The sequence below is a fragment of the Cervus canadensis genome, chromosome 1 (assembly GCF_019320065.1).
Source record: "Cervus canadensis isolate Bull #8, Minnesota chromosome 1, ASM1932006v1, whole genome shotgun sequence".
Taxonomy (NCBI): domain Eukaryota; kingdom Metazoa; phylum Chordata; class Mammalia; order Artiodactyla; family Cervidae; genus Cervus; species Cervus canadensis.
In genome coordinates, this window is record NC_057386.1 from 2,571,488 (window position 1) to 2,580,703 (window position 9,216).

Here is a 9,216-nt window from a genome sequence, read left to right on the forward strand (position 1 = left end):
ATATGCTTGTGAATTTCAAGGCATCGTTTCCAATCAAACGCCTGGTATCATTCATCCCTGCTCCACTCTCCTGGAAAGAAGGACCCCTACTCCAACAGTAGCTCCCTGGAGAAAGGAGAGTCAGCTGTGGTTTATGGGTAAGTGAATGAAGCTCAGTGTTCAGCGGTGGCAGAACAGAAAAGGGTGAGGAGCATGGAGACCGACTTGGGTCCCAAGTGTCCTGTATGTTGGTTGTGTGACGTTAGATGAGTTCATATCTTTACCTTTGGTTCCATCTAAGAAATCCTCTAGTCAATGGTGATCACGACAGTATTCATCACCCAGCGTCATGGACGGAACTTAAATGAGCTGACATATGCAGTGCATTTAACAGGAGGCCTTGGCCATCATTTATGGTCAAGAAACTTTGATTTGCTTTCACTATTACTTCAACTACGGGACAACTACTTCTGCTACGATTATTTACTCAGGACTGTGTGCGTCACATATGCTAAGTCACTCGGTCATGTCCGACTCTTTGTGACCCTATGGACTGCAGCCCGCCAGGCTCCTCTGTCCATGGGATTCTCCAGGCAAGAATGCTGGAGTGAGTTACCATGCCCTCCTCCAGGGGATCCTCCCCATCCAGGGATCAAACCTGCACCTCTAAGTCTTCTGCCTTGGCAGGTGGGTTGTTTACCACTAGCACTGCCTGGAAAACCCATTACTCAGGGTTTCATTAAGCAATTGAGAGAATTTAAATGTAGACTTTCTGATTCAAAGACTTGAACCCTGGAAAGCCTTCAGCGATGCTCATTTCATAAAAAAAGTAAACATAAAACGTAAAACAAGAAAATCCAACAGCACCCTTACTTGCAGACACCCACCGTCATCCACAGTCACAGTATGAAAGGGGGTGAGGTCAGGGCATTGACATCTGCTTGCCTTGTAAAAGGCAGAGCTATTTCCTTTCCTGTATGATCACACTCACTGTGTGCTGGCCCCGGACCAGAAGCTGGAGGAAGCTCTTGACTGTTCACACAAATGGAGTGTGACAGCTTGGAAAATGCAGAACAATGGGCCGCTCAGCCTAATTACAGCTTGGCTTTTGGCTTTAGGGCTGGAGGTTCTAAGTCTGTCTCTCTCTGCCCTTCTCTGCCTCCCTCCCTCTCTTTTCTCCTCTGTCTCTGTCTCTCTGTGTCTCTTTCTCTGTCTGCCTCTCCCTCACATGCACACAGAAGCACAAACACATACACAAAGACACACATAGGCACATGTTAGACGTGCATGCTATATTCACCTCTTTGCCTCACCTTGTTGCCCTTCGACTATAGTAGATAACCATTCCTAATCAATAGTTAGCTATACGCAAAATGCCAACATCACCTTAAATATCCTGCCGTGTTACACATGGCATGCAATCAGGATAGGGTCAGTGAGTTAGCGAATGGTGCTGAGGTTGTTTTCCAGAAGAAGATACTTTGTTCTCAGGCTTTGTTACCTGAACTTTGTTCTGCTTCTTGGAAATCTTCTATCTCTGGTAAGAACTTTGAGCTCAGGAGACTGGGGGTCAAATTCTAGCTTTCCACAAGGGATTTCTGCAAGGTTCAATCTCTCTGATGAAGTTAATCATAATAAGAACACTGTTATTATTCTACCAGGTTCAACCTCTCTGAGCCTGCCCTTTGTTGTAAGGTAGACTCTCATAAAGAGCTACTTTTGTTATTGTTAGTATTCATTATCATGATTATTCCTTCAAATTAGGGCTGAGAGACTCTATGAAATGTGTAGTAGTCCTTATCGACCACTCAGAAGGAAAATGTTTGACCAAAAACATCTTAAAGAGCATGTTGTTGGCCTAGGTTTCTTAGGGAAAAAAGCCTGAGGCTGTGTGGGATGGTTTCTTTGGGGAAGTCATCTCAGACATGAGGAGGGGTGGGCTAGAGAAGGTGGAGCAAGGTGGGTGGGGAAATGGCATTATCTCATCCTTTTGTCGGCTGAGTAATATTCCATTGTACATGTATACCATGCCTTCTATATCCATTCCTCTGTTGACGGACGTCTAGGTTGCTTCCACATCTTGGCTGCTGTAAATAGTACTGCAATGAACACTGGGGTGCACATATCTTTTCCAATTATAGTTTTCTCCAGATATATGCCCAGGACTGGGATTGCTGGATCATATGGTAGCTCTATTTTTAGTCTTTGAGGGAACATCTGTACTGCTCTCTACAGCGGCCACACCAATTTCTGTGCCCAGCAACAGTGTAGGAGGGTTCCCGTCTCTCCACACCCTGGAGATCCACACCCTCTCTAGCAAAGACTCGGACAAAACTGAGCAGCTTGCAGGTACATACACACAGTCTACTAAAATAACAACATCTCTCCTTATCCCCTTTCTGTCTACCTGTCCAACCCCCAACCACTGACCCCTTCCTGTATGTGTTCCCTAGGCCCAAGTACAAGGAAAGTTCATCTGTATGCCTGACAAGCAACCATCCAAGCGGCCTGTACCCAGAAAGATTTTTCTCTGTAGTTCTGTTTACTAGAAGTGCTATTAAAAGCAACGTGATAGAGCCAACACAACTGGTTGTAATCAAGAGCAGTTAAATAAAGGAATCTTCTAAAAAAAGTATCAAGGGAGGACTCAATAGTTTGCTAGGATGAGGTACGCTTAAAAATATTTTTTATGTGTTTTTCTCCATGTTAAAACGCTCCTCATTTCAAAGGGAACGGCTTCTGTAGCTCTTCAGAATGTTTCCTCTGGTAAGTGCAAACCGAACCATCAGCAAATTAACGAAGATAATATAAGTCTGTCCAGGAACAGTTTTTTCCCTTTCAGATGTTTTTGTCAAATAAATGTTTCATTTTAGAATAATTTTAGATTGACAAAGGTAATGCAGATGGTCCCCAAGCACCACATTCCCAGTCATCCTTGTATTGTTAACACCTTCCACTTGCATGTCTGTTTGTCACAGTAAATGGAGCAGCATTGCTACTTTATTATTAACTAAAGTCAATACTTTACTCAGACGTCTTCAGTTTTTCCCTAAAGTCCTTTTTTATTCCAGGATCCCACCAGGAAACCACATTACATTTAGTCATCATGTCTCCCGAGGCAACTCTTGACTGTGCCAGCTTGTAGCATCCTTTTTCATGCCCTTTAGGGCAGAGTGCTAATGATGGCTATGGATGGGGACACATGGCTTTGCCCTCTGTGTATCTGTAGGGATTGCTACATCATGGGGATTCCCTGAGTGTCAGGACCATTGAACCAGAGACTATAATCTCATAACGATGCATGAGGTTCCTTGACATATGAAGACTTTGAGTGGCTTCATTTTTTAATGTTTTCCAAATTTTTTTTTTTTTAATGTGGACCATTTTTAAAGCCTGCATTGAGTTTGTTAGGATATTTCTTCTGTTTTATGTTTTGGTGTTTTGGATCTTAGCTCCCCAACCGGGGTTTGGACTCTACCCGCCTCACTGGAATGTGGATTCATAACCACTGGACCACAGAGAAGTCCCTCAGTGGCTTTGGAATCTGGTCCCAAGCTCCCTTTTCGGCGCCACGTCTTTCTGCCCCCACCATTTTCTTACATCCTGAGACTCAGATGTTCATGTTAGTCCGCATTTGGCTATGGTTTTTCCAGTGGTTATGTATGGATGTGAGAGTTGGATGGTGAAGAAAGCTGAGCACTGAAGAATTGATGCTTTTGAGCTGTGGTGTTGGAGAAGACTCTTGAGAGTCCCTTGGACTGCAAGGAGATCCAACCAGTCCATTCTAAAGGAGATCAGTCCTTAATATTCATTGGAAGGACTGATGCTGAAGCTGAAACTCCAATACTTTGGCCACCTGATGTGAAGAGCTGACTCATTTGAAAAGACCCTGATGCTGGGAAAGATTGAGGGCAGGAGGAGAAGGGGATGACAGAGGATGAGATGGTTGGATGGCATCATCGACTCAATGGACATGGGTTTGGCTGGACTCCAGGAGTTGGTGATGGACAGGGAGGCCTGGCGTGCTGCAGTACATGGGGACACAAAGAGTCGGACACGACTGAGCGACTGAACTGAGCTGAAGATGCTTGACTCAGCTCTGGAATCCTGATGAACCCGTTTGGAGGGTCTTCCCCTCCCCTCGGTGCCTGTTAACACCACCCCAACATTCACGGTTCCCCCTCTTATGAGCCTTTCTCCCAGGCACAGTCAGCTTCCCTGTTGACTCAGCTCAGCATGGACCACTTCCAGTTACCTGTTCCTTCTGTGTGCGTGCATGCTTCAGTCCTGTCTGACTCTTTTCTGACCCCCCTGTACTGTAGCCCACCAGGCTCCTCTGTCCATGGGATTCTCCAGGCAAGAATCCTGGAGCAGGTTGCCATTTCCTCCTCCAGGGGATCTTCCTGACTTGGGGATCGAACCTGAGTCTCCTGAGGGTCCTGCTTGGGCAGGCGGGCTCTTGGCCACTGAGCCGCCAGGGTCTCCCGCTTGTTCAGTCCAGACACGTGCGGAAACAGTGCTCAGCACCTCATTGCTCTCCCCGTGTGCCCTGCACTGGCGCTTTCCACACGTTGCCTTGTTTAATCTTGGGGACAACCTCGGGAGGAGGTACTGCAAAGTGACCCCACTGTAGAGAGGGCATGGGGGTGCTACACATTTTTCACCATCCCATGTCTCCTGAGTGGGAGTGTGATGCCCGCAGACTCAGCCTGCCCTGCTCCTGGTAAAGTCTGAGGCTGGCGCCTTATTTTTCTCGTTTCTGATATAAGGCACTGCTTTTCTTGCTGAAGCCCATCTTTCTCTGTCCCACAGTCTCCTGTGAGCTGCTTACACCTGGGATCCAGTTTATTCATGTCTCCATTCACAGGGTGCTCAGTTCCATACCTTACTTCTGGAAGGCATTCACTAAAAGCTTATTGAACTGGATTTCTTATATTAAAAGAAAAGAATCCTGTCCTCTAAGCTTGGACCAGGCACCTGTGAAAGTGAGTATTGGAAGACATCTCATGGGAGGAGAAGAGCTAAAAATACCTTCTCATTAAAGTGCTAATGCAAACTACCAATAGACTCCGGGAAGGACAGTCTCCAGGGTCTCTGGCTGCCCTGGGCTGAGGTCTGACTGGGGAAACACGCCCCGTCCAGGGACCATCCTTTGCCCACACTGGGAAAATGACAAGATGGGGTAGAATGCACTTTGCTCTGCGACTCAGCAGACCTGGCGTCCAGCCTGCCAGATGCTAACTCCGTGACCTCCAGGGAGTTTCTGAACCCCTCCGGCTCCAGCATCCTCACCTGTAAAATGAGGGGGAAGGACCCTGGCCAAACTCTGAAGACCCTGCCAGCTCACAAATCCTGTGCTTTTAGGTGCAGTTATGCGGGTCCTGGAAGCTGGGATCATCCACACAGCCTTTTGGAAAAAAGGAAAGGAAAAAGGAAAAGAAAAACACTTCCATAAAAGTATTTATAGCACAGCCAGTGACTATGAATCATGGCATAATTAATTCTCTTTTATGCAGTTGCCTCGCTCTGTCTTGGTGCGGTCATTCCCAAGCCCGCCCCAGCAGCAGCTTCATTGACAGACATGGCATTTTCCTTGTCATCTCTCATGGAATAAGTTCAGAGCACCCAGACTGAGTTTCTGCCAGTTCCAGATTTCTGTAACTGCATGATTCTAATCTTCTCTGACTAACTGACAGACCTAGTTCCCAAAGGATGGGAGATAACTGTGATCTATTCTGACTTCAACAAAGTTTGGAATTAACTTCCTCACATCAGTTTTGTCCATCAGTTTTGAGGATTAAGTGCTTTGCCATTTAATTATGATTTGTCTAGAAAAATTGACCATGGGCTGGTTTGACATTGCCCTGTGCCCATCCAATAAAATAAAATGTTAGTTGCTCAGTCATGTCCGACTCTGTGGCCCCATGGACTGTAGCCCTCTAGGTTCCTCTGTCCGTGAGATTGTCCAGGCAAAAATACTAGAGTGGGTTGCCATTTCTTTCTCCAGGGAATCTTCCCAACCCAGGGATCAAACCAGAGTCTTTACATTGCAGGCAGATTCTTTACTGTCTGCGCCAGCAGGGAAGCCCGATTCTGTAGTTAATAGATAATAAACATCCTTTTCTGCAAATGAGTTCAACCCTCCCTGTCTTAAACCTGGTTCTTCCTGGCACAGCTTTCCAATAACTTGTCTCCTCCCAGAAGAATGTTTTCTCTAATCTCAGATCCCATCCCAGAATTCTTAAAATGGCATTTAGGGAACTCCCTGTAAGTTTTCCAGCTTCCCAGGTGGCTCAGTGGTAAAGAATCCACCTGCCCAGTGCAGGAGACAGGGGTTCAGTCTCTGGATGAGGAAGATCCCCTGGAGAAGGAAATGGCAACCCACTCCAGTATTCTTGCCGGGGAAACCCCATATACTTCCAGAGAGGTCTAGCGGTTTTCAATCCATGGGGTCACAAAGAGCTGGACATGGCTGGGTGATTGAGCACTCATGCTGAAAGTTTTCTTGCTTGATATCATTTTGATCAAATTTTTCAAGCTTTGCTTTTATTTGCTACCCATCTGCTTCCACTGCTGAGTGGAGGAACCACCACTTCAGTTCCTTCGCCTCTGCATTAAGTTTAGTCTGAAGCTAATAGCAGTTGATTTTATGTTGACAAATTCTTCAGAGCAGCCAGAGGGAGGAAAATGGCAGGCCTGCCCAGCAGCAACACATAAGCTCTCACTTCCCTTTTATTCCGTCTCTTGTCTTACTTGAATTTTGATAGGAACCGTGTGAGTAAAAGGTAATATGACCACAGCTCAGGTTTCTTCTCTGACCTGGAGCAAGGCAATTTACCTCCCTGGTTTCAGTTTCCCCACATGCAGAATCAAGAACTTGGCTGGATGACTTTTTAAAAAAAGCTATTGTTCAATGTAAAGAATCAGGGAGCAGTCTGGGTTAATCCATTTTTCATCTGTCCAAGTTCATTTGTTTCTTAAAACGATAAACGTTTCAGGGTCATTTTAAAGCGTTTGCTTTTTCATCTAAAATCTTATTTTTCAGTGGTGTGCTTTTGACGTACCCCTCCAGGGGAATGCTATATAAAATGTACGGCCACAGGGGTGGTGAATTTATCAGCTAGAAACAACATCATCCTTTTATCACCTGAGGTAGTAATAGAACATTATATGCTGCACTAAAAGTCTAAACACTTCGGGATCACTCAGAAAATAATCGGCCTGCCATAAATGTTCCTGAGAAAGATAGCAGCGAGCCAGACAAGAAGTGCAATTCTTGGCAGAAATAACTGCTTTTCTAAGAGCAAGGTCCTTACCATCCACTTGACCCCAAATGGAACAGATTTAAAAACACTCAAGGATTTCCAGCTTGATCTGCCTGTTTCACTGCCTTCAACCAATTCTGAGTCCTTAGCTTGCCCTTTGGAGAGCTGTGTCTTTCAATCCTATTTTTAATTTGTAAGCAGATAGAGCAGGAGATGCAGATTCTACCCTTAGGTCAGGAGGATCCCCTGGAGGAGGAAATGGCAACCCTCTCCAGTATTCTTGCCTGGCAAGAATACTGTCCCATGGACAGAGGAGCCTGGTGGGCTACAGTCCGTGGGGTCCCAAAGAGTCGGACAGGACTGAGCAACCACACAACAAGCAGATAGAGGTGCCCCTGCAGAGATGATACGGGGACTCTTTCTTGTTTTAGTGATGGTCAATTTCACGAGAAAAAAGCATAATCTTTTTTACTTGACATCATGTGAAGTCTGTTGTATACATTTCCAGAGAACCTCTGAGCCTCCACACGACAGCAGTTTAAGACTGGATCTTCTGAATTAACTGCGGTTTTGTCTTGTGCTCTTCGGAGGGTGTCTCCTTGTCTGTAGCCAATCTGATGTCCTCACACCGCTCAGCACCGATGCTTGTAGAACGCTGGGGAGGAGGCTGCAGGGTGCCCGGACGCTGTGTGCAGATGCCAGAGGAGATGTGGGCACGTGGACATCTCTGCTGTCCCGCTCCGCAGCTCGGCCCTCAGAGCTCTGTCTCAGGACCTGTGCCGGGAGAGGGCTGGTGGGTCTCCATCTAGTCCGGGCAACTGTATTTTCCAGGCTTAGCATCTGATTCTCTGACAGGCAGCTGAACGTCAGAAGACAGTCCTGCCAAGTTTTTGGCATGCAACTTGGCCCCCTGGTATCCTTCGCACAGTGAGGTAAGAAATCTGTGAGGGGAGAGCTGTGTTCAATGCGGCAATTTCCGGTTTCTGTTCACTACAGAAGTGAACCTCAAGTAGGCCTCGTTTTGCAACAAGATAAACATTAATTTCAGGTCGGGTTTGCCTCACATGCTGGCTGACTCCAGCTTTTAGTTTCTTGCAGTCGCCTTGATCTAAAGGGGAGACGTGATTGTTTTTCAGCCGGGACACGCTGTTGGTTCCTGTTGTCTTTCTCGAATGTATACTTGGTCTGCTTGGAGCAGGAGAAAATTAGAACAATAACAGAGGAGAAACAGGGATGTGTTTCCTTGTCTCGAAACCAAACCAAAACAAAAAGCTTCTAATTCCAAAATTAAACGTGTCGAACAAAACAACCTCTTCCTCTGCAGGACAGACACACGTGATTGGAAGCTGAACAGAATGGTTCTCACGCTGTGTGCGGCCACTGAGAGAGAAGACGGACTTTGCTCCATTTATATCCTGCCATTCTTTAAAAGAATGCTTTTAGGTCTGTCTTTAATTCTATTAATGTCACATTGCTTTAAACGGTGCTTGTTTTCTGTGGATCCCCTTTATTAAGTCAGAGCTTCATGAGGGGCTATTCTCTAGAGGAAAGTGAAAGTTGGTCAGTCATGTCTGACTCTTTGCGACCCTATGGACTATACAGTCAATGGAATTCCCCAGGCCAGAACACTTGAGTGGGTAGCCTTTCTTTCTCTTTTCCAGGGGATCTTCCCAAGCCAGGGATCCAACCCAGGTTTCCTGCATTGAAGGCAGATTCTTCACCTGCTGAGCCACAAGGGAAGCCCAGGAATACTGGAGTGGGTAGCCTATCCCATCTCCAGAGGATCTTCCCAACCCAGGAGTCAAACCGGGGTCTCCTGCATTGCAGGCGGATTCTTTACCAGCTGAGCTATCAGAGAAGCCCTTCTCTAGAGGAAAGTGAAAGTGAAGTCACTCAGTTGTGTCCGACTCTTTGCGAACCCATGGACTATAGCCCACCAGGCTCCTCTGCCCATGGAATTTTCCAGGCAAGA

At 46.3% G+C, this 9,216-nt stretch overlaps 1 long non-coding RNA gene across 1 annotated transcript; it reads left to right on the forward strand.

Annotated features, from left to right (window-relative positions):
• The first annotated feature begins 8,069 nt into the window (after positions 1-8,069).
• Positions 8,070-8,965, forward strand: LOC122429543. Its single transcript, XR_006266061.1, has 3 exons — positions 8,070-8,176; positions 8,569-8,687; positions 8,906-8,965. It is a non-coding gene; the product is annotated as an uncharacterized LOC122429543 (long non-coding RNA).
• Positions 8,966-9,216: the final 251 nt, after the last annotated feature.